Source organism: Balearica regulorum, chromosome 13, assembly GCF_011004875.1.
Source record: "Balearica regulorum gibbericeps isolate bBalReg1 chromosome 13, bBalReg1.pri, whole genome shotgun sequence".
Taxonomy (NCBI): Eukaryota; Metazoa; Chordata; class Aves; order Gruiformes; family Gruidae; genus Balearica; species Balearica regulorum.
In genome coordinates this window covers 16623312-16648652 of record NC_046196.1, presented here as the reverse complement: position 1 = coordinate 16648652, position 25341 = coordinate 16623312, and the positions used below count along the sequence as shown (strand labels likewise).

Sequence of the window (25341 nt, the reverse complement as noted above, 5' to 3'; positions counted from 1 at the left end):
CAGGTTGAGGAGTATGTGAAGTCTGCATTTTGCACTGCCACTCTGAGTGTTGCAGGCTGTTTGTATAAATGGTGAGCAGCAGCCTGCTCTCTGGTGCTGAGAGCCAGTTGTCTGTAGGAGAGCTTTTGAAAATGAATCCCACTTTCACATTGATGCCTAATGCAGAACTATAGGGGGTGCATCTTAATGTAGGGGAGACATGGGACCTGAGACAACTCAGTCTTTAACATTTGATATCGACTCACTTAGGTGCCCTTTCATTCAGTTTGTTTGCTGTTGTAAATGTGCCTACATCTGAACATGCCTATATCTCTTAGCATGGCTACATTCCTTAATTAGAGCTGTAGCAAGTGAATGTTCAGTGAGATCAGTCACTGAGTGGTGCAGAAGAATGTTTTAAAATTTCATGAAAACTGTTGGTTATCAGGACAGATTTATAAGTATCCTACATAGAAGACATTTGGTAGAACAGGCTGATGTAATAAGAGGAAGGTTTTGATGGTGGGATTTTTGTTTTATAATTACATTTACTCTTTCAATTACCATATTCATTTCTCATTAATATAGGATTTCAAGGCCTTGTATTTTTGAAAGGGAAAAGGTTAGAATTATGGCCTAGCAGCTGGTTTTGATAGGGCACAGTGAGCAAGTTAATGCTTACCAAACATTTGAAATTGCTTTTCAATTTCTGAAATCACTTTGCAGCTCTTCAGCTATTTTTTGGCTGGCTGCTCTTTATCATATTAATATAATACTGTGCAGAAAAATATTTCATTTAAGTGTTATGATGAAATCAAGCTGTTATGCTGCATGTGTGGGGTACAGAGAATATTTTTAGTGTTTTCTAGCCTATAATTATGTGTGTTTTGTTGCCTTTCAGAAGCTATTTGTCAAGGGAAGAGGTTATAGTTATTTTTGATAGGGGGAAATGCATTTTACAGCCTTACTAAGCCTCATTTAATTGAAGTAAACCTCATTTTAGCTTCAATTGAAGGTAATATTTAGTAAAAATTAGTTGTGAATTTTTTTTACAAATTACTTTGGGCAATCCTCTTTCTCATCAGTTTATCCAGTTGACTGCTGGACTGAGGATCCATGAATCCTTATGTTTCCATCACACCATATGTGCAGTCTCCTGCCAGGACCAGAGATATAATTCCAGATGTTTGAACAACAGGAAAAGCCAAGTAGAATTGTTTGTAGCTGGTATTCCTGAGAGCACTGCCAATACTGTGCTGCAAAGAGTTCTTGAAGCTTTCAACTGTTAATATAACTCAAAGAAAAAGAAAGAAATTATGTTGTATGAAATCCCCAAACCAGACCTTAAGAGAAAGGAAGTGTTTTAAATTATACTTTTGTAGATATAATTTCTATAACTAATTAATCATGATGGAAAGAGAGAGAAGGAAAACTGTTCTAAATTCTGGTAAATATTTAATTTTATTTGGTGACATCAATCAGGTAAAAAAAAAAAAGCATACATATCTTTATTATGTGGCTGGAATAATTGCCTGTTCCCTCCAGCATCTACTGGTACTTCCCCCCCCCCTGCCCCGCCCCTTAATTTATTTTACCTTTTTATAAACAAAACATATTAGCTCAGAGAAAAAAATACACAAATGATCAAAACTAATACATATCATCTCAACCATTTATTTCTGCTTACTCTTTTGAGCTGTTCGCATGGTGATTTTTCTGTTGAAATTTTCTTCCAGAATAACCTTGTCTGGTGCAAAGCTAGATCACTTTTCAGGACCTTGCATTTATTGCATCTCATCTTTGTTTGTATCTTCAAAAACTAAATATTTCAGGTCTGATAATAAAACCTGGCTCTCTTTCAGTACCTTTAAATGTTTATTACTGTGGAATTGTTCCTTGCAATCTTCAACCTGTTCAATGTAACAAAATTGATTATTTTAGTTTTGAATCCAGCAGGTCTTTTATTTTGTGAAAGCCTAGCAAAAGCTCATTGATTTACACCAGAGTTGGTTTGCTGTTTTCTTCAGTCAATACTGTCACATAATGAAAATCTTAACCAGGCAGTTTCAGCAGTGTCCTCCTTAGTGTCTGATGCTACTGAATACAACCCTGCAGCTTTGATTTAAATAAGATCATCTTTTTCTTCATAACTTAGAATTTTATCACGGTATGTCACCTTGGATGTATCAGAGAACCAACAGGAATATTAATACATTGTTTCAGTCCTGGATAGTTATGCCTTGGCAATTCTATGACAGACAGAAATGACTATTGCTGTTTTCATTTTAATTGTATTTTTAAATGCTTACTCAAGGGACAGAAGTTAACTAATAAGGTACAAAATATCAATAAATCATAGCTGATGTTTTTAGAGATGTTCAGGTGGCCTAAGTCTAAACCTTGGTGTATCTAGTCTTAATGTTTTTTTGGCTTGGTGCCTTTGATGGCCTAGGATCAAACAATAGGAAGCACTTGACACAAAGCAGGTGGAATTTTGTTTGTCTCTGGCTGAGCTTCCCTGTTTCACTGAATTTTTTTGAACTTCAAGGGTCTTTGAAGACATTGTAGACTGAACACTGAAGAAGGAACCATTAAATGCTTTAAGAGTGATGCAGAGGGGAATTAGTACAGCAGCATTGCTGTGCTTATTAAGCCTAGCCATTCCAGAGGTACAGAGACTGCTTTGTCACCTTCTCACACAGAAGTGCAGACAGTCACCAGCTAGGAACTGAGCAAGCATGTTTAACTAATTTGAAAGAGGCAGGCGCCATGATCTTCCTTTCTTTTGGGAAAGTAGCATTAGCATAGACCTATGGACCTCATTGAAAGATGGAATGACTTGGTAGTCCACTATAAAATTCATACTGAGATCACCAAGTACAGCAATGGGAAAATTTCATTTGTAGCATAAATGAATTTGACCTCATGCTGCACATAAATGGGCTCTAATATTTTCAGTTTTGGATTAAAAGAATGTGGTTTGGATTAATTAAAAAAATACTTATTTTTCTCTTAGCTGAATTTTTCTCTTTCAGGATACCTCAGTCTCTGATACAAGTCATACAGTTGGATTTGCATATAGTCAGCAATTTTTTGTTATTAATAGATTATATTCTAATCCTAATTAACAAATTATACGCTGCGAACCCTGTTCTGTTTTGTCAGTTACAATCTTGCCTTGTAGAGTTTTTCTTCTTATATGTAATGGTGGTACTAGGGACTTGAATCCAGCTTTTCTCACATCATTTGATAACAAATATTACCATGTTTAAGGCATGCAAAATCCTGCCCTTTCTCATAGGTGAAGGGGTTCATCCATTTCATTTGAAGTCTGACCATTCTGACAGCATGGGCAAAGGAGTGCGGTTTCAGGTGTTCAGAGTACTACATACACTCATTTAAGAGGAACACAAAAACCCCTTCAGAAATATGCATAGCAATGATTAATCTACCACCCATGTAACATTATTACTGGAAAAGTCTTTATTCAAAGTTGTAGCAATTTCAAAGGGTCTGTTATCAGAACAGCTGTGGCTCAGGTTCAGCAAGCCAATATGTGGATTATGTAGCATTCAGGGTCCTAAAGTCTGCAGAGTGTTATATTCATTTTACATGAAGTAGAACAAAAACAGCTAAAAAATGGTTCTTACAATTTCCTCTGTTTTATTTTATATAAAAGTGGCATGATCACCGATTTCTGGTCCAAATTTTTCTGTGTAATAATAGATGTGCAGAGAGCTTTGTTCCTATTCAAATTATAGGAAAGAAATTAATGTGTTTTATACGTTCTTTGGTTTTCTGTTTTTGTGTATGTAATGTAGAGATGTACTTATGTAAACATGCGCAGGTATAGGTGGCTTAAAGATGCAAAATTATAAGGAGAAAGTTTTGAAGGCTAGAAGTTACCCAAGATCAGATGAAATAGTTCTTGCTTAGGAACAATGGAAAGATCAGAAATGAAGTACTGACACTAGGGCACTGATTATTACTGGCTAAAACTAATAATCAGTATTTGAAACAGGGCTATGAACAAGTTTGAGGGCTCAAAGATAGGGTATCATCTTTTTTTTTTTTTTTTTTTTTTCTGCAGAGAACCTATTACAGATGCATATATCTTGAAGTGAGATGTTATTTCCAGAATATTAGATGCTGATTTTATTCTCATGATTAATTTTATTTTCATCAAAGGTAGGGCATAAGGACAAAGAACAGAGTAACCGTAATGTTAGCTTAGCTTGTGGATGGTGAGAGGACTCCCTGCGGGAGGTACACGCAAATTGAATGTGGATTAGAGTATTAAGGATCTAAATTTTCAAATAAAATTAGCATGCACAATAAGCTCATTCTCTTATTAACTTTTAGCATTATCATGTTCATGTGTTAGTGTTCCTTGTGAGTTTCTAAGTCTACCTTTATTCCAATTTCCATTTTGTCCTGAAAGTGTAGATACTAAATTTGAGAAAAAATCCTAACTAGAATTCCATCAATAGAGGATGAACAAGAAAGTAAACATAAACTGATCATGATACATGGTGCCCTTGCTCATGTGGGGACAATGTTTAGATAAAGGCAATTCATAAAAGATTAAAAGAACTGACTTTTCAAGTACTTTTAACATTTTTGGCTAGATGAATGAGTAATTGAGTGTCATCATATGGTTAAGCCTTTCAAATCGTACAGTAATTGAGATATTCTAATGTTGCCTGAATCCCCAAAAATATGGAAACCAAATGTGAACCTCGCTGCTATGATCTAATTACATCCTCTTTCTCAGATGGTTTCCTTAATAACTTAAAGGTTGTTGATACATTCCTCATATGCTGCAATACTTATATGCGTAGGTCAAGTGTCTCAGTACATTATTTTGGTGGTGGCTTCACTTTATTTGGTTCCTTTCAAAGCTTTCTCTCCCTTTGGAGAACTTGTTAAAGCGGGAAAGGAGAGAAATGCAGTGTGCTTATTTTATTCATGCATCACAAGGGCCATAAAACAGGCTGCAAAGGCTTTGAATGTCCTGCCTGGCACAGCAGGCACCCTAGCTGAATAGTGTAGAACATCACCTCCTCTCAGATATGATAGAAAAGAAAAGGTAATGTACATTAGCAGCCTTTAAAATCTGTAAACAAATTGCATATTTGCTTCAAAAATGTGAAAGCAGTTATTGATTAAATAGCATTAGAGTGCCCTTGGCTTTAAAAGACATTCAAAATAGGAGGCAATGCTCAAGATCAATAATAGATTTTATATTTGTGACCTAAAAAAGTAGCAGCACCATGTAATTTAAAAGCAAATTGTTCCTTGTGATTCTAGCTCACATTTTAAGTTTTCTTTTGCATCCTTTACACATCTGTTAAATCATCTATGACCAGCTTCCTTTCTGCCAAAATATGACAGAAATCTAAGGAGTTCTTTGCACAGCTTTGGGCCAAATTTCTCCTATTCTACAAGCAAAAAGTAAATGAAACAATAAATATTTTGGCACAAATCAATGCAGAATGTTATGTTCCGTAGTGCTGGTGTAGTTATCTAAATTCTGGTTTGTGTAAAGTAAGGCTGATGCATTTCCTTTTTTCTAAAAATCATTTGCACAGAAAGGGTGCCTATAACTTCTTTGGGTGACCTATAGCAGAGGAAGACCTGTTGGTTGCAGCTACAGTATCTCACTGCTAGGCTTTGTTTTATATTGCCCAGAGTGAAGTATGGGGCTTTTTCCCATAGTTGAAGGTGTGTGTATTTGCTGAATTTCTGACTCAGTCCAGTGAAACTATCCATTTTTATGATTGCTTTGTTTACAAGTTTACAGAGTACAAAGGCTTTTCCTTTAATTTTATCTCAGGGTAAAACAGCTAATCTGTTTTGACATGCTATCTAAATGACACTCAAACTAGTATACGGACTAACTCATCCATAAGTCATTTCTTTTATACACATGTACTGGTCTGTCCAAGAAAAAGAGTTATATTGGCTGCAAGAGTTTGAATAATAATGGTCATTAATATGGCGAATTGAGGGTCACCACATTCATCCCACATATCAAATCCCCTTTCAATGAGATTGGTTCCATCAGCTGTCAGATTCCATTAAATATATCCCCCAGACCTACTGACCAGCTGACAGTAGAGAAACTCAAAACCATACACCCACTATTAGCATTATAAAATGTGAAATCAGCTGGAAGAAATGATAGCAGAACTGAAAACAAAATAGATGAAAATCTATAATGCCCCTGTGTCTTCCTAAACAGAAACCCCTAAGAGTTAAAATGCCCCCATAAAATACGGAGGTAAAAACAAAGGTTGTCACATTGTTTTCTTCATAACCTATAATGATTCTTTTACCTTTTGTTAATGCAAGATTTGCATAAATGTTTCATGAGGTTAATACAATGCATAAACTGAGCAGTTTATTAAGCAACATCTGTGCTGTTTTCTCAGATAATGCAGTGTTGTTTCCAAGTCACTGAAATATAACCTATCATAAGGTTTTGGTTGTTAAAATACTTGTTTTGCAAGGGCTGTGATCACATCTGACATTTTTAGCAGATGCCACAGTAATACAAAAGAATTCCTTAATACCACAATATGTGTTAGCAAAGCACCCAGTAAGAAGTGGATAGTATTCCACTGAGCTAGTATAGTTCAGTACAATGCATAAGACATGAGAACGTCTTGTTGCGTGTCATCTTTCAGACAAAAATACCCTATTTCAAAACTTGCACAACTGCCCATGATACTTTTTTCAAGTCAGATCTTGTCATTGTTGACAGTGTTTTACCTTGCCATAAAGTCACTTTACAGTATTTTTAAAAAATAAGAGTGGGAAAAACGTTGCGCTGCCACAATTTTATCTTGATATTAGTGCCATATGGGACTCTTTATGGAAAAAAAAAAAAACAAAAACAAAAACACCACAAAACAACCAAAGTTATGAAACCAATAATTTTTAATGAAAGTTGGCTTAGCTCTTGAAGCAGGTCATGCAGATAAAAAGTAGGTGCATGAATTCTGTAGCTATATGCTTTTTTTTTTCCTGGCAAGGATTAAAGAAATGTAGTTTCAATTAAATCAGAGTGTTATGGAGATATGTTTTGTATTATTGATTCTACAAGCAATAATTTGGGCATTTTCTTTTTTTGCTATGTGTTTAACTTTTCACCAAGAAGTATGGAAATTTTGGTCTTTAAAATTTACATTTGTATCTGCCTTCCCTCATGAAGCCCTCCGTTCTTTTGGTTATTAATTTGTAATAATTTCATGTTTTCATTGCAATATATCCTCAAAATCAGAGTATGCAGACCTTCATGATGTATGGATGCTTTATCTTTGGCTTATAGGTTTTAAGATTACACTTGAGGTAGGAGAATAATATTTTTGGAAACTTTTCATTAAATGTTTGCAGCAGTTACTTTGCCCTTTGTAAAGGAGTTTATGCTTCTCAGTCCATGCAAAATGTCCATTGACCAGTGTGGTAGTAGAAGAACCTTTGACAAGTAGTCTCTGTGAGAGTAATTATGTTGATCAAATATCCCAGCTAAATTCCAGGTTGGGTGATAATAGTTCAGAACCTGAGTGGTTTCTTTTGTTTCCATTTGAGTAGATATGATTATTTTCTGATCTATCTTGGATAGTGTTAGTTTGCTTTTGAATAGTTGCCAGATCCTGCAACATGGAAGGGAGAAATTTTTTCTGCTGTCAGACTGCAGTTGCCTCTGCGGGGAAGGTGCATATAATCTTAGCAAGTCAGAAAAAAAACTATGCAACTTTCTGTGGCAAAACTCCTGTTGAAAACTTTGGCTAAATAGCAGAAAGTAATATGCTATATCCAAATTAAATAAGTGAAATTTAGGTAGGCATAATGACACAATTATCCCATCAGAATTTGGCTAGAATACTATTGTTAACACATAGTTAGTTTCAGTGTGAACTTAGGATGCACAAAGAATACAAGATCAGACCCTATATAATGAAGGGATCATTTACACACATCATCCCCACAATGAAATGCTGTCACCCCTTGGTGGAAAACACAGCTGCTTTTTAAAAGCTGCTCTACTGTAATAAGTGTGTAACTAGAGCTGGTTGAAAAACATGAAAATGATTTTGTGAAACATTTTGAACTTTCATAGTTGTTTCTATTTTGCAGGTTCACAATGGAGTATTTATTCTCCAAATTTTAGACTGTTTTGTTTGTTATTGTAAATTATTTTGAATTGTAAAAGATCTTTTCATAGGAGGGATTTTCAAAAACTTGTTTCAGTAAACTAAAAATAGTATGATTTAAAAATTACTTTGAACTTAGCAGGATATTTTTATTAAAAACAAGATGTGTTGCTAATATATAATTTTATATTTTAGGAAAAAAAATTGAAAGATACAGTAACTTGGCCAAAATTTCAGATAAAAGTGTTTGTTTAATTTTGTGTTTGATCTTCAGAAGTCATTAGGGATTTCTTATATCCAACAACCAAACAGCCACTAGTATTGACGTAAAGTGTAGAAGTCAAAGGCACCAGCAGACCCTTGATGGTTTAAAGATAAAGATCCCTTCTAGTCTGGATATAGAACTCGGAAAGCAGACTCATAGAAGAACATAAGAAAATAATGTGATAAGTATTGGTCAGCCAGACAAAAAATTGTTTCTCTCTCACATGCAGAGATCGTTACTTTTCTCATTCCTTTAGAAGGCAGCGTACCTTACTTTTGTTTTTCAATTAAAATATAAGAAATGTATTAAGAACAGTCTAACAAAACCAAAATGTACATGAAAATTCGAGGTTTCACTTTGAGAGTAGACATGATTTTCCAACCTTCCTGAGAACAATTTTTCTGGTTTGTTTTTTTTTTTTTTGTCTTTCTAATTCGCACTGTCTCTGTCAATAAATGCTATGGCTCAGTTGTGATTGCATTACCTATTCAGGTGATCTTTGTCATTGGTCTGTTCAGATGTTGATGTTCTACCCCTTGGAGTACCATTTATGCTTCCTGGTACATTTTGTTTGCCAGGAGTCTGTCCTTCCTGTCACGAGCAACATATCAGGAGGGAACATTTTGGTTGGCATCAAATATATGGACATCATTCTTGGCTTTGCTTGGAAACTCTGTTCCATTATAGTGACTCTGTTTGGCCACTGGGACAATACTGTTGATAACTGGCCTCCTTACATTGGACTTCTGTTCAAGTTTCTTGGTGCATAGCATTTTTATTTTGGCCAGGTTACACTAGACCTAATGAAGGGTCTACAAATTCATCACGGCAGAAGAAAGGTGGTCCTGCTCTATTCCTCTGCTGATACTTCTGCCACATGTTCCTGCTGCTTATTTGAAATAATTTGATTCATTAACCTGGCAAAAGCAATTCCCCACCCAAAGCAGATTATAGTTTTCTGAGGCTTCACAAGTTGTACTTACTCTCAGAAAATTCAGATGAGTGACAATAAGGGAAGGCATATGGAAAGCGAGGACCTACTCTCAGAAGAAGCAGACAAATTAGTTCACTTCAATGCAAAGCTGTTTCTTAAACTCTTTGGGATTATTTAGCTTAGGTTTGGTGATAGGCTGTAGAAGTTTACTTCTTGGTTTTGCATTCTTTGTACTGTAACCAGATATTTGTTCACAGTGGTTTTTACTTCTTTGTATGGAGCAATACATCTCTGGAGAGTGAGCGCTTCTCTGACTCATCTAGCATTTGATATACATCTGAATCATGTCTGTATCATGTTGAAATATATTTGTATTGTATAGGGTTTGTTTTCTGTCACTTGATTTACATGATCAGATAAATGCCAGTGCGTTTGCCAGAAGCAAAGGGATAGCAATCTATGACCAGGAGAAAGGATGAATTAGAAGTGACTGGGACTTTCACAGTATCTGTTTACATAAATTGCAAGTTTTCTATGTGAGTGAACTTTGTTGTTGTGCATTACTTCCCAGGTCAAATCCTGGAGTAGCAAGTTGTGGGGGTTTGGTTTTATTTATTTATTATTACATTTTATTTGAAGTCAATGAAAGAAACGGCAAAGTTTTTTTACACATCTCAGAAAAATACCATGGTGGGGATTGTTTGTGGGGTTTTTTGATGTTTGTTGTTTTTTTTTTCCCCAGCTTTAAATATCTAATGAAAGAAGTAGGACTTCATATTAGACATTACGGACAGGATATTAAGAAGTCCTGAGCGCTGGCCTAGCCCTGCCCTGTCTAAAGTGAATATGAGCTTTGACTTTGATTTCATTCAAAGTATGCTTAACATGTTAGCAGCCCTAACTTATAACATTCTCTGGCAAAGACTGGAGCCTGAAAACAATTCTAATTAATGGTTAGATGGCTCTACATTATATAGGGTCCTGTTTATAAAATAAACTGAATGCTTTTTACAAAAGTGGAAACCTTTTGAGAGTATTCCTCATTAACATTGCCTAATTGCAACTCTTTGATCTTTAATTCCCCTGGCCCTCTTGCTTCCTCTCCTCACTCCACTAATGGATGCTCTGGCCCTCATTTTCGAAGAGAGGATGAGCCTGTTTCAAATACTCAGAACTGGCTGTTGAACAGCCATCTGTTGCAAACACGTACACACAGGACGCTATTGAAGTCATTGCATATTTAGATTGATTTCAGTGGGCTTCAGGCCATGCTTTCTGTAACAGACTCTGATGCAGCCCTTAGTGTGTATGTGTACCAGCAGTAACTAACATGCTCATGGACACAGGCAATCATATGTGTAAAAGTGTTCCTGGGCTTTTGCTTTATTAATTAATCAACACCATTGTCAAAAGAAATAGTTTACATATTTCCTTTAAATGTGTTTCTAAAGCAGAAAACATTTTAATTCTGGCAGTTCCATAAGAGCAGAAACAAAACAACAAATACTATGGGATTTATGTATGACAAATAAAAAGTTGTTCTTGGTTCATCTTTGTAAGCTGTGGTGAACCACCTACAAAGACATGGGCAAGCATTTCCATAAATAAATCCCATGATAACAGATGACTCTAAAAACCACTGCTAGCCTCATACAGCTATGGTTTACACTTTTAAACATTGTATTAACTTTCTTTCTGTGGAAAATGGGACTAGAAAATTGAAGGTTGTTAATGCATCTTCTTAAACTTGGGCTAAAGTCTAGTCAAAATTAATGGGGAGCTTTTCAGTAGATTCAATGGGCTTTGGTCAGACTCCGTACCCCAGTTAAACCTTAGTTGGAACACTTATCTTACTGAAACATGGTGATTGCCTGAAAGAATACGCATAAAATTCTCTTGTGTAGTGTCTTTTAGTTGCATTTCATGTCCATTTCTGCTCATCCCAATCTTAAATCTATTCAACATTCCAGAGGAAACCTCCTAATCCAGTTTGAGGAAACACGTCAATTTGCATCAAGGGTCACATATGGAGATTAGAGGAAATAATGTGACCTGCATACTTATCATTTATGAACAGTTCAGCTGAACTACATTTCTGAATTTTAAAGGAAATTCTGCAATATAATAATTGTATCTATTCATGCTATTTGTAATTTCCAAGTGGTAAATCATCATCTGTAAGAAATGCTCTCAATCAAGGGAGAAAAAGACATATAATTATGTCATTTATAATGAATTCTAAAGGAAACAAAGACTTTAAGAGGAAAAACTCTGGAGAAAACCAAGGAAGAAAACCCACCAAATAATACCAGTTGCTCCTAAGAAGATGCATAGCTGATGAAAAATTTGCATTTCTTATATGAAACTCAACATCAAATAATTCAGCAAGGGAACTGTCAAAACTCTGGAGTCAAGGCAAACAAGACCTGACTTTTATTAGATAAATTACATACTCTCCTTCTTTTGTAAGCATCAATAATATCAACTTTTTTGACAAATAGCTATCTCCTGGGTGTGAGTTCTGAGGATTGCTGCTAATCTTCATCTTTTGAAGCATCCGAAGGATTAAAGGCATATGTCAATAACAGTGGCCTATGACCTTTGTGTGGAAGGTACCACTGTCTCTTTGTAATAGCTAAATCTGTGATGTGAGATGATATGTATAAATGCTTAGAAACTGTTGAAGAACCCTTGCTGTGCAGAAATCTGTAGACTCAAGAAAGATGCTCTCGTACTGTAAGGCTCTTGAACAGCATATATTGTCTGGCAGAACTGGGCTTAATCCATTTACATTTAATGACAACTTTAACAAATAGCACTGAAAAAATATATATCCTAAAAATAAAGTAAATAAGCAAAAGACAAAATATCTTTATTTTTCTACTGACATTTCTGTCTACTGTCTAGATTTACTGCAGATGGAATTAATTTTAGTGCAAACAGATTCTGTGCAAGCACTAATCGGTCTTTATTCTCATCTTGTAGATATTTATTAGGTCTGATTCTTCTCTTATGCTAGTATAAATCAATAACTTGGTTGAAGACAATGTGGTTACATCATCATAAACATGGTAAGGAAACAGCTTACTGGATGAGTGAGTACGTAACAGCAGTAGTAGAAATGAAGAAGTGGAAATTCAGGGGTTAGGTTTTCTGTCTGCTGTGTATGTTAAATACCTCACTCTCTCCAGTGATGGTATGCAGGGTATTATCAGGGCAGAAAGTCAAAAATCCCTCTGAGGTTGTCAGATGGACCTGTATATTTGTATATCATAGTGAAATTAAGTCTTAAAATCTCACTTTCTACTTCTGCTGCTAACATTGATTTCAAAGGCACACATAGGTCAGATAAAGAGTAAAGATGTAATTCTGCCTTCCCTGTAGTCCCTGGGACATCAGGAAGAAGCTACTCAAAGCAGTATAAAGAAATTTGAGAATTGCTGTCCCTGAGAAAAGGGATTGAGTCATTCCAGTGAAGGAAAGAAAAAGAGAAAGTGAAGAAAGGGATGCATCTGAGGCTGCAAACTGGTGAAGCCTGGTGCGAATGGATTTGAAAACTGTTGCTGAATAGGGCTCCCACAGATACTTGCAGCCTCCTCAGATCCTGACTCTTCCATTAACAGCATCAGTAGCAAGCCTGGTTTTGCAGGGTTCAAGCACAGGCAATCCAGGTCATTGCACTGCAGGTATTTTACTGTCCCTTGTTAGTTTTCTGCTTTGGCAACGGCCTGATTTGCCTCTTGCCTATGGCCAAACATTATCCATGGAGTTGGGATTTTTCTCTGTATTTGTGGTAGCAAAATATTATAAAATCTCTGGAAACAATTTAAAAGAACATAAAGATGATTTTGGGATTCTCAAACTAACACAACTCCAGAACTCATTTGTAGTCTTGTCCTGACGCTGCACGCACTTTTCTGTCATTTTGATTTCACCCATTATGCTGGTTTGCTTTAAGTGCAGTTGTTCTTTCCTGCTAATTCAACATCATTCAAAATGGAAGATCACAACAACAGAGAGAAGGAAAAAAAAAAAAAAAAACCAAAACCCAAACCACAAAACAACCAAAAAGGGACCTACCTAGATTCATCCTATGCACTTCCAATGTCTTTCTTACCAGCGAAGGCAAGTTCTTCAGGCCATCATGCAAGTCCAAGTGACAGGAAAATACTATCATTACTAATGTTGCGGCTGCTGTTTTCCTGATGTCATTGTGCTCCTGCCTATCAAAATAATTCATCTTGAAAATAGCATATTGTCAGTGTTGGCTGGTGTCCTGAGAAAACAATTCAGACTGTCAGTGAAAGTCTGGTCCATCCTCACATCCCATAGAACATAATGAAAAGCTGAAGCAGAGCCATCATAAGGAAAATAAGTACAAGTAGAATGAATTGTAGAAGGCAGCTGTTCAGGTGACTGACTGTGCTCAGTCCTATCATAGCTCTGCTTCCTGTAGAATTACCAAGATGTGCTTTGCACAATACTTAAGTTGTTACATATCTGAGAGTTGGTGATTTTTTTTCCCTTCAACTGCTAAATGGCATTAAAACCAATTAAAATGTATTAAACAGAAACATAATATTGTTGCTCTGTGTAAGGAGATAGAAGGAGAGGGAGCTTATGCAGCTGTGTCCGGAAGAGGGCAGAAAGTAAAGAGAGATCTTCATTACTGGATTAGAGACTGAGGAATTTATAGATACATGCAAAAAGCAAAGTGAGGTCTGTGTGGCTGGAGCTTCATAAGCATCTTCCGAGTTCTGGTCTCAGGCAGCGATGTTACAGTGTCTACTTGGTGGAATATGTTGAACATCGGATTGCTTTCTCTGCTTTTCACAGGTAACCTGGATGCCTCTTCTCTGAGAGTCGACAGAAAGGTATTGACCGGTTCAGAGAATGTTTCCCCTAATTTTAAGATGCTTATACCTCTTCACGGTGTAGTCAGGGGCCTTTGCAGCTGACTTGCAACTATTAGACAGCAGGTATCTAAGGTGTTTCACTCAGTGGCAAATAAAGTAGTGACTAGTAGAAATCTTAAATCCTTTTTTCACCTATCCATGTATTAGTGTCATTTGCAGGACGTCACTGGAGTGGTTGCCATCCAAGCACCCTATCTGTGCACTACAGGTGGAACACAGTGTGCTCCAGCTATCATCTTGGCACTTGCTCCAGTGGAATAGTTCAAGGCTACAACTCTACTATAACAAAAGGCAGCAGAGGACTATCTAGCTACCCAAGAAATATCTTTTCCTTTGGGACAATAAATTTTCCATTAGAACTAAGTGGAAGTATAGAATAAGAGAGACAAAAGGCAGAACTTCACAGAAAATTGAATGATTCAGAAAATCAATATTTAAATATTTAAATATTTAAATTAATATAATTCAGAAAAAAAATATTTTCAGAAATTTTTGAGAGACTGTTGGCCATCATAGTGAAGGACATATATGTCAGTAAAGATAAATGGTGAATGATAACTCAGTGTCAAATGCTCATAGACGTTCTCTCACACTAGTTCGTCTGACATTAAAGAGATTCTAAGATGATGTTCTGTAAAGCTGAATGTAACCATAATGGAGCAGTTTGGTTCTACCTGCCTGCATAGTACCTGGAGCTCATAAATGAAGAATGTGGAAGGTCAGTAATATGACATTAAATGAGTGTGTCATAGACACAGTCAGTGGCTGCCAGTAAGTCAGTGCCTCAATAAGAGAGATCACAATTAGTGGGGATGTAAGATTTTTTGCAACACAGAACTGCCAGAGGACAACTCCTTCCTTTTCTATGGAATAACAATGGTGGACTTCCCAAAGCATCTGGCTGCTGTCTGCCTGTCCTGAAAATACAGCCTTAAAAAAGCTTTGGGCCAGATACGTACAACTGTGTGTGGGTTTGTCATTGTTGAACTATCTGCAGCATATGCCAAGTGCCCGGGAATTTTAACTTATGGATTCCATTACAGGCACAAGCTCCACTAAACAATACCAAAAGACTATCAGAGAACACTTGCCAGCCTATTGTAACAGTTAAAGAGTGGTTGTGTGATTTACAGTTTACAGGGTGTGGCTTACTTATTGCTTCTCATTGGTCACCTTCACTAATTGCTCACTGCAAGCCTGTGGGAAGGTATCGATCCATACAGGCAGCTAGGAGGTCCTCCTAATCAGTTTCAGGCCAGGTTAGCACTTTCTTTTCTCACCTTTCCCAATTTTCATTCTTTCCAATAATCTCTCTAAGCTTTGTAATAACAAATATTATTGAGAGAAAGTTTGATTCATCAAGCAATTTTACTACTTTTTTTGGTCTGTACCCTTCATATAAATGAAAACAGTTGTACCTTCCATAGTGCTAACTTGCCAAACATTTGGTATTGATGTCTTTACCAATCCCATCAAAACCTTTTCTTTGCTGAATTCCCCTCATTTTGTATTATATAGCAGTATTACAGCTTTCATGAGTTAACAGACCTAGAATTTAGTTCTGGGCAGTTCAAAGCATAGTCTTAGTAGTAAAAGGGGACCTTAGTTCTCAGTGCCACATGTTGTCTATTCACTACTTCAAATTGCAGTAGAATTAAATCTCCCCATATTCTGGAAAAGCTCATTAAGTTACTCCTTTAGATTAGTAATTCTTTATCTCTCCCATTTTCTGACTATCCATGTAATAGCATTTTTCCACAAATGGTGCCAGCTTTTATATATTCAGGACTACTACACATTAATCCTTCCCTTACTTTCTTAGATACCTCTTCTAGCTCAAAAATTACTGTAATAGGTCCTACAAGACTATCTATAGTGTCACCAAGTAAATACATCAGCATCTTGGAGGTACTAGATTATCAGGGTCCTCGTGTGGTATACTTGTGTGCATTTGCTTCATTCTTTGTGCTTTTTAGCACAGCTGGAGTCAGTCACTGGACTACATAATCCTTTAGTCTAAATCAGTATGGACGCTGGATGTTCTTACACCTTTAATATGTTCCTCAAACAAATATGCTAGAAATAATTGTTGAAAATAGTATAATACACAGAATCCAGCTTGAAAGGCCTCAGCATAAAAGAACAGACATACCAGTTCAGAGCCTACACGCTGAGGGTAATCAGTCTTAGGTCAATGACAAACTTTTTCCCCCATTTCCCCTCAAGTCCCTTTTTCTCTGTTTTTCTGCCCATGCTTGTCAGTAACAGTTGGTGTCTGACCAGATCTCTGGGTGCTGGTTGCACATGTGTCTGGGTGCTGCTGTTGACATTACTTTTTATGTAGGCTGTGTCTGTGATTTTTTTTTTTTTTCCTTTATTCCCTATTGGGCTGAAGCTTCTGGACAATAGGACCTTGAAATACTATATGATTGTGGGTTTTTTTTAATTGAGATCAAGCTTTAAATGGGTGTTTACAGACCCTCCCTGGATCCTTTCTTCCTACTTCATCCAAATGTGGAGGGGTTTTTTTTGTTTTAAGGTCAGTCAGCCAGTTTTAAATCAGGTATTTAAATCTGTCTTAGAATTTCCAGACTATATTCTATTTTCATGTTTCAGTACTTAGCTTTTGCAGTTCCAGTAAGCTTGATCATTTCATATGATACTTCTGTTCTTTCCTGTTCTAGACATTGAGAAAAAAAATTAATTTGTTACATATGTTATTACAAAGATGCTTACCTGGAAACCACAGGTGTTAGTGCAGCACATGTGGCTATCTGGAAATTAAATAGCTTGATTACTGTTAGCAGGAAAGATGTAGCGCTAGTAGCATGGGCCGTCAAGAGTTCCAGTGACCTCATGCAACCATCCGTAAGTCAGTGCTAGCATGTTTTCATTGGTATTAATATCCAAAGTAAAACTAATTCAGATATATTTTGTTGCTGCCATTGCAATTACAACAACGAGCAAAACCAACTCTTTCTCCCTTACACCTCTCTCAGTTACTGGTGTTGCACTTGTTAATACCATAGACTTAGTTCTTTTGCAGCTTATATGGTGAAGTCTGTGTGGTTTGGTATAGCTACTTCTGATCACAGGTTTGTTTTGCATATTGTCCAGGAATCTTATCTTTCAGATTATGTTGGTTTTGATATTGAGAATATTTTTGATAATTTAAGTAGTTCTAGAGTACAATAGTGGGTTTTGGTGGTGTTGGGGGATGTGTGTGTGTGTTATTTTCTCTCTATTCCAGGCCTGCCTTATTTTTGCTTTAGCTTCTCTCTTTTTGTGCATCCTGTTTCTGAACTGTATCTCACTGGTTTTATAAATACTTCATTTCTGGTCAGGAATGATCTGGCCTATATTCTTATAGTATGATATAGTAGGATTTATTTTCATAGCTATGATAACTAGGCTAAGGGAGATTGAAGTCTGACAATTAAGAAATGGGGCCAGTAAAGCATTTTAGAACAAACTGAGACCTACTGTAAGTCAGCCAATATTAACTAACTTGTGATGAAATCATGCCTGATCAGGCCGTACCTGAATTTAGCTGTCATTCCTCTCTAAAAGCATACTGTTTATAGCTTTTGTAATTGCTCAGTTGTCAACTGGAAAGGCTTAGAGACTTTGGAAAGACCTCTTGCTGATTTTGAATTTACTGTATTTCTACCTCTTTATTTCCTCCAATGAAATGGAGAGCTAGCTTTGCCATATTATTTCTTTTTTATGTAATAGTCTTTCAAGAATAAGATTTACTTGAATTTTTTTCTAAAATCTCCGCAGTTTTTGAGATGATTTGTTCGTTAGACTCTCCTTTTTCTTAAGCAGATATATGTGTTTGTAGTGCAGTCTCTTCCTAAGGTGTACGGTTGTTACCATTTTCATAAGACAAATGTGCTATAATGAATGAATACTCAACTTCCTGGATGCCCCGTGGCTGAGACTGTTTTGTAAAGAAAAGAAAGAAATCCAATAATGAGGTAAACTTGTTAAAGCTGTGTTGTTTTTTTTTTTTATGGTAAACTTTTTTTCCAAGGCTAGGATATGTTCTGTGTATGAGGACCTGTTTCAGCATTTATCACAAGCAAACCACTGTGCTATTCCAAACATGATATACTTCACTTTAGTACTGCTGACTTCAGCTTACTAATTGCCTGACAGCATTTTCTTTGTTAAGCTTTAACTGTGATCATCACACTTTTGTTGTACTGACAGTAGAAATATTCAGTAACAGACGACCTAAATACATCATAAGCACAACTGTACTAATCTTTCATAATGGGTGTGCTTTTGGAATTATATGGAACACGTGCATATAATCATTGTCAGGAGCTACATGCATTCAAGTTTCCAAAAGCATCAACTGAAAGCATTATCTGACAAAGCATTCTGATTCTCAGTGCGCATGACTTAGAAAAAACCCACCCAACAAACCAACAACAACAACAAAAAAAAAATCCCCAAAAAAACCCCACCAACCCCAGACCCATAAAGATGCAGGAGTTTATTTTATAGCCAATTGACACTGCTTATTAAATCAGAATCAGCAGGTTGGATGTATCATCACCAGCAGGTTGGTCTGGATCAAACTAGTCAATTCCTTTTGTGATTATATGAGCCCACAGAAATCCACAAGCACTCTTTCTGCTGAATTGACTAATGTTTCTTGTTTTTTTAGAAAAAAGGCAAACTGCATACATCATGTATGCTTGAAGAGGTAGTGTCCAGAGAAATCTAATTTTACATAAAAAAGAGTTCTGTAGCTTTTGTTGAACAAAGACTGATTTGCTGCTTCTATCACTTTCTAATTGTTTGAAGGGGAAGGTTCAATCTCTTAGCATATAAAGAAAGGTGTGGGAACTCAAAATCCTGTGCTACATGTCTGTTTCCACCACCAGCTTTGTTTGAACTCACTTGGCAAGTCTTGTTTCTTTGTGTTTCAAACTCAGCTAATAAAACTTCATTTGTGAAGGTTGCCATAAACTTCTATACATCAGTGAGAAAGCCTACATTATGAATCGTGATGTAGTGTAGAATTTTTGGAGTCGCAAAACAGTTGTCTTCTGTAACAGCACAAAGCAGTGAAGAAACTAGTCTGACCTTCCTGGAAGAGCAGGTTAGCTCACTTGGTGCTCTGCACTGCAGTGCCTACACAGCTGCTAAGCAAACATCTTTGAGGGAGGGAAGGGCTGTATTCAACAGCTTTAGTTTTTCATCAAAGGACCTGAGAGTGTCAGAACATGATATAAAAGCTTCACATATTTTTAATATGCATTAATTTCTTTTACTGACAGTAAGACTGCACTAGAAGTCTTTCAAGTAGCATCTCAAGCTGGATTACATAAGCAACGCTGATTACATGTCAGAGGCTTTAACATATTCTGGCATTTGTCGTGTTCAGGCATACAGACAGGGATTTTCAAAAGCACTGCCATGATTTAGGATTTGTCATTAAATTAGTCAATTTGGAATATCTTATTCAGTTAGCTTACAGTGTCATCCTTGTATATTAGTTAATGATCTTTCGGAAATAGATATGCACAATGTAAAATCTGTCAACTCTTGCCGTTTATTAAAAGTATTTCCAAAGGGAGCACATCTGTGTTCACAGGCATACCTTGTATACTAAGAATAAAAGAGCTTTGGAGGAGATGCTGTTTTCTGAAGTACCTGAGGACTTGTTACGTGAACACCTCCCCCTGCCTTTTTTTTTTTTTTTTAATAAAATTATAGTTTAGTGCCAATGGAATGGATAGAAATAGTAACTCTCAATTCTGTGGTAACACTTTGTCAAGAATCTTTGGTTTTATAAGGCCCAAACAACATTTTGTGTATAATATTCAGTGTGCTGTGTGACAAAGATGTCTAACATCAGCCAGTGAGTTTCATCTAAATGACTACTAAAGGAACAAAGGAAAAATAAGCAGGTTCATTACATGCAGCTCACAGTCAAAAATGAGCAGCTACTTTTGCATTGTAATGGACACAAAATAAGCAACAATTCTCAGTAAGTTACCTGTTTCAGAAAAACTTTAGATACACATTTATACTTTTGATTTGCCTGTAGATATTTTATTTTCTGTCAGTTTATTAGCTGAACTGATGAATTATATTTTTCTAAACATTTATGCGTGTAACAACTCTAGTTGTGGACTTGTACACTTATTTCATACTGCAGCCTTCTTTGAGAATAATTCTTTGCAAGTCCATGTGGCTACATCTCTAAATCAGTTATATTTTGAAATAAAGTAGCTATAGATTTGAAAAGTCATGATATTGCAGGCTGATTTGACAGGCAAATCAGAGGCTGCTTAGGTTTAGATTTTTAAATTTCTAGTCCATACTTAATATTTTGTTGTATTTCATATATACAATAATTTATTGAATTCTAACTACAATTTGTGAAGAATTAGGAATGATTCCATTTAGGTTGGTAAGTAGTATCATTGACTTTAATTCTATTTATGGTCAGAAAACACACAGGTGTAAATGTTTGCAGAGTTAATACCAAATTCATGCAGGACAAAAAAAAAGTCTCCACACTTATGTTGGTGCAGGGGAAAAGAATAGTAATTTACCTTAATATTTTTGAAGGATTCATTATCAAATTATATTTCTGATTCTGTCAGTTCATTTAAAATACAGGTAAATTTTTTACTATTTATAATTTACAATGCTAACTTTTCTTAGTTGATATACAAAGGAAAGCTTTCTTGTGTTTTTCATATGCACCGATCTCTTTCATAAGAAAATGAATAATGAATGAATTTTAAAAATAGGACCAGCAGTACATTTTTAAAGTTTACAACTAGGCAACTTTGTACTGAAATGGAAGTTTGTGGTGATTTTTGTGCAGTACATCATTATGGCATAGCTCCTCTTGCCAAGCTTACAGGGCATATTTCAGTCTGTATGACTTTGAAGTATGTGTTCTCTTAAGGCTTAACAATGTCAAGCTTCATAACACAAGAGCTAGTTTGCTTACTTCCTACTTTAAATTGCTCGTAATTTGAAACATGCAAACATTTCCACTTTGTCAAGCAAGGCTACTAAACATATTATTGCTGCAACCTGCATGTTTTATAGCCTCTGTATATTTAGAAAGCTGTGCTTTATTAAAATAAACTGTAAAGAGGCTTAACTCATTAAGGAATCTGCTAGTGTCTAAAATGAAGCATCTTCAATTTATTATAGGGATTTAGGAACCTTTGAAGAAAGGCTATAATACAGTTGCTGCAGAAATAGGATGTTAACTATATTTTTAGGCATCTGATGTTTGTAGCTGGATGTACAATTATCATGGGATAGGTCTGTCTACAGCTAGCCTGAAAAAAAAATCACGATTGTTTTGTGTGCTCTTCAAAGCTTGAAAACGTGTTTTCATTCTGCGTTTGAGCAGAAATCCTTTAAAATACTTTCACAAAAGAGGTTTATATAACATCACTTAATTTTAGATTTAAATAGTAGGTAAAATGCTCACTTTTCTCTTTCATAATTTTATCTTTCTGATGAGAGAGTCCATCCTGGAAGCAATAAATAAAACACTTGTGGAACACTTGACTCCACAAAATTTTACAACTTTTGCAAAGACATATTTGGTTGAAAATGCAAGCAGATTCTAGTTCTGTCTTTGCACACAGAAATTATACTTCAGCTGTTGACTTGTTGACATTCATATTTTGTTATATTTTTTTATTCACTTTTGGGCCCAAGACAGCTATTGATTAGAAATGATGGTTCCAAAGGGGAAAATGTTTTTCTTTTTCACAAGGCTAATTCATGGTCTTTGTGTTAGCTCCTTAGATGTTGCTCAGCTTTTAACATCTGAATGAATAACGTTTCCGAAGTTATTCATTATTTAAACTTTTGCAGGACTGAACTTTCATCTTGCAAGAAAAATGGTGAAATATTTCTAGCCACTACTGAAACTTATAGACATAAGGGCAAGGATAAGCTACCTGTGACAAGAATTATCTTTTATTTTTCCTGAAAAAGGCCACGTGAGTGTCATGTAAGCTGTAGTAATAAAAGATCTGAAATAATAAAATAATTCTGAATGTTGTAATAGTGCTGTGAGGCAACATACTGTAATTTGTATCAGATAAGGACTTTTGTGAGATGAAGTTAGCTACTACTTCTGTGTATTTCTGACAATCTGGAGATTCAGTCTACGTACAATTTCTCAATTCTGGTTGAGATCCCATAATTCACAAAGATTGGGAGACAGTCGCAATCATGAATGTGTTCTATATATCAATGACACTTTTCAGGGCTGTTCCTATGCCAAGCACAAAATACCGTTGCTGAATTTCGATAGCTCTTGTTCATGTAGGAGCATCTCAGAACAATGGGATGGTCACATCCCATTAAAAAAAAAAAAACAAACAAACAAACCAAAACAACCAAAAAACCCCCAAACCAACAAAAAACCCAAACATTTTCTTCAATTTCACAATAGGAAACTTGACTTTAGCAACCAGACAATTTCTAACAGGATAAAAAAAGAGCTCAGGTCTTAATGCTTTGCAAAATCCTCAAAACTATTGAGTCTAAGTAGAAGCAGGATTGAAAGGACTTACAAAGGTGTAGTGAGTTAGAAAGGAACCGGGCACATTTTTCCAGCAGGAACGTTTTCCCCCTTCTTTAGCCTTCTGTTGCAGCTGATGGCACAGAAGCAAGAACACCTGTGAGATTCTGAGGCAGGGAAGGGGCTATGTATATATGTGCTACTGTATTTAGATTGACATATTTTTTGTACTAGCCAGAGTAAAAAAAGTGACTGGCTTTTCTAATTGTTGCAAAATGCCTGGTTGTTTCAAATACTGTATGTCCTAGCAGATATAAATTGTAAATCCACTGTGCTGACAAAGCTGAAGTCTGGAAAAGGGGTGAGGATAAAAAAGAGACCTGTTTAGCTCTCACATGTCTATGGCAGCTGGACTACCCCAACCTGCCTGTGAAGAGATGGAAAGCCTTTTGCAAGAAAAAGCACCCTCATACAAAAGAAGGTTTAAGTCTACATGAGTGGTGTGTGAAGGAACATAAGCAACAGCCTAGCAATATGACAAGACCTAAATGAGGGGAAGAAACTGTGTTAAAATATTTGTCTTAAATAAGATTGTATAATGCTGACAATTTTAGAGACTGGAAAGAAGTTGAAAGTTCTTCCTTCGCTAATCTTTTACTTGGTACAAAGTAGAATAGCTGTGAGAAAAAGAGAAAGTGTTAGACGTGTTGAAAAAGGAGTGTATGAAATATGTAGCTGATACTTGGTTTTGCTGCTGCTAACCTTTTACTCACATACTTCAGATAAATTGTCCAGAAAGGCTAATCATGTGCCATGAAAGTCAGATAAAATATACTCATATTCACAAAAATGTTTGAAGTAGTGTTTACTAGTGAAATACACACATTTTCATGAGATTCTTAGCTAATTTTTAAAACTGGATATTTCCTATTTCCTTTTCAACCAAATAATTCTCATTCCATATGAATATTGAACAAATCTCAGTAAATTAACCATCATGAAGGTAAGGAAGCTGCAGGTATCAGTCCAGGTTCTAGTGGGCATACTAGAACATTCAACTGTACAGCTATCAGTAATTGACTTATATGATTGTTACAGGCATGTTTTAAACCATTCTCAACTGCAATTTTTGGGGCAGTTTTAGAATTAACCTACGTTTCTACAACTTTCTTGCCGATAGGTTTTTCATGGCTAAGCAATACCTTCATTTAAAGCAGATACTAAAACTGCAGTTGAGTATATGTTAGGTGTTGTTCATTTTTAGGTATGCTTTTCCTCTCCCTTGAACTGTTGGAAGTATCATCAAATCATGTGTGACATAAATTAAAGGAAGGTGGAAACTAAGACCATTTAGACCACTTTCAAAGATGATGCTGACAAAACTTATAAATTGGATACAATTGCGTAAGAACAAATTTTAAGTGAGCTTCAGTGAACCACACATTCAGGAACAAGACATGGAGATATGCTTTTAAATTGTTGTTGTTGTTCTTTTGGTTTTGTTGTTGGGTGAGCTTACGGAATCTAGGACAAAATTGCCAGAGGAATTGCTGAATACCACTATGCTTTGAATTTAGGTACCTTGTTCCATAAGCGAAATCCACAACCCTGAATTAAACAGAGAGAATAAAGTGCTCTAAAACTCCCTACAGCTGTGACCAAACTGAGACACTGAATTCCAAACAAGTAGCATAAGCACCTGAACCCATAACTCTCCTCTTCCAGATGACTCACTGGGCTAGAGAATGCTGTTTGTCATTTTATCCTTTCTCTATTCCTGTGAATCATGGATTCTTCCTTCTCCAGTGGTCTTCCTTCTTAGGTCTTCACAGCCTGTGGATACGTGATTAGTGAACTCTCTCAGAAGACAAGAAACTTTTTGGGATTCTGTCAGGTTAAGGAAGGTTTGAGCATGTGTTCATTAAGCTATTGATTAAAAATTGAGATGCCTCCCTGTTTGATCACACCTTTCTCCTGTAGATACACATTGGATGTGTTCTGATAACACCTAGCAGACTGATGTGCTTTGGAAGCATTGGTTCTTAGGGAACCTAAGAAGACAACTGCCCTCTTGTTGATCGTGTCAGCTTTAGCTGCTGGATAATCTCAAACTGCTTCCTTCTGTTGGTGAGAAGGCTGTTTTCAGCAAGTGCAAACCAGACTATTAAGCACTTAGTAAACTTTATTAAGTGACCTGTAAGCAATTATAGACTTCTAGCATCTGTGGGATCAGGAAGGAGTTTGAAGGATTGCTCTTGTGGGTGTAGAAACCTAAATAAGTCCTCTTAATCTCATTTTAGACGCTTAAAGCCTTTTGTAGATTTGAACATAAGCCTCCCAAGTATATGGAACTCATGTGTTTAAAAAAAAGTAATCTGTAGGTTATATTTTGTGTTGTAGTTTACCCTTGAACACATCCTAGTTCAGTTAACAACCAAAAGCTTGTTGCTCTTTGATAGCTGTTTTAATGAGTATCATATGCTAAGCAATTAATTCTATAGTAATTTACACCCTTTTGTCATAAATCAGCCAAAGTTCTGTACTGCTTCTTTTTCCCCTCT

The 25341-nt window shown here is 36.0% G+C and overlaps 1 long non-coding RNA gene across 2 annotated transcripts in view; it reads left to right on the top strand.

Moving 5' to 3' along the window:
* LOC142603703 (uncharacterized) overlaps window positions 1-25341 on the top strand; it is an 86907-nt gene that overhangs the window by 44740 nt on the left and 16826 nt on the right. Inside the window, exon 3 of one of the 2 annotated variants that reach the window (XR_012837593.1) lies at window positions 4070-4167. The exons of the other annotated variant lie outside the window; for it this stretch is intronic. This is a non-coding gene — a long non-coding RNA (uncharacterized LOC142603703). The remainder of the gene's footprint in view (window positions 1-4069; window positions 4168-25341) is intronic. 2 annotated transcript variants of the gene reach the window in all.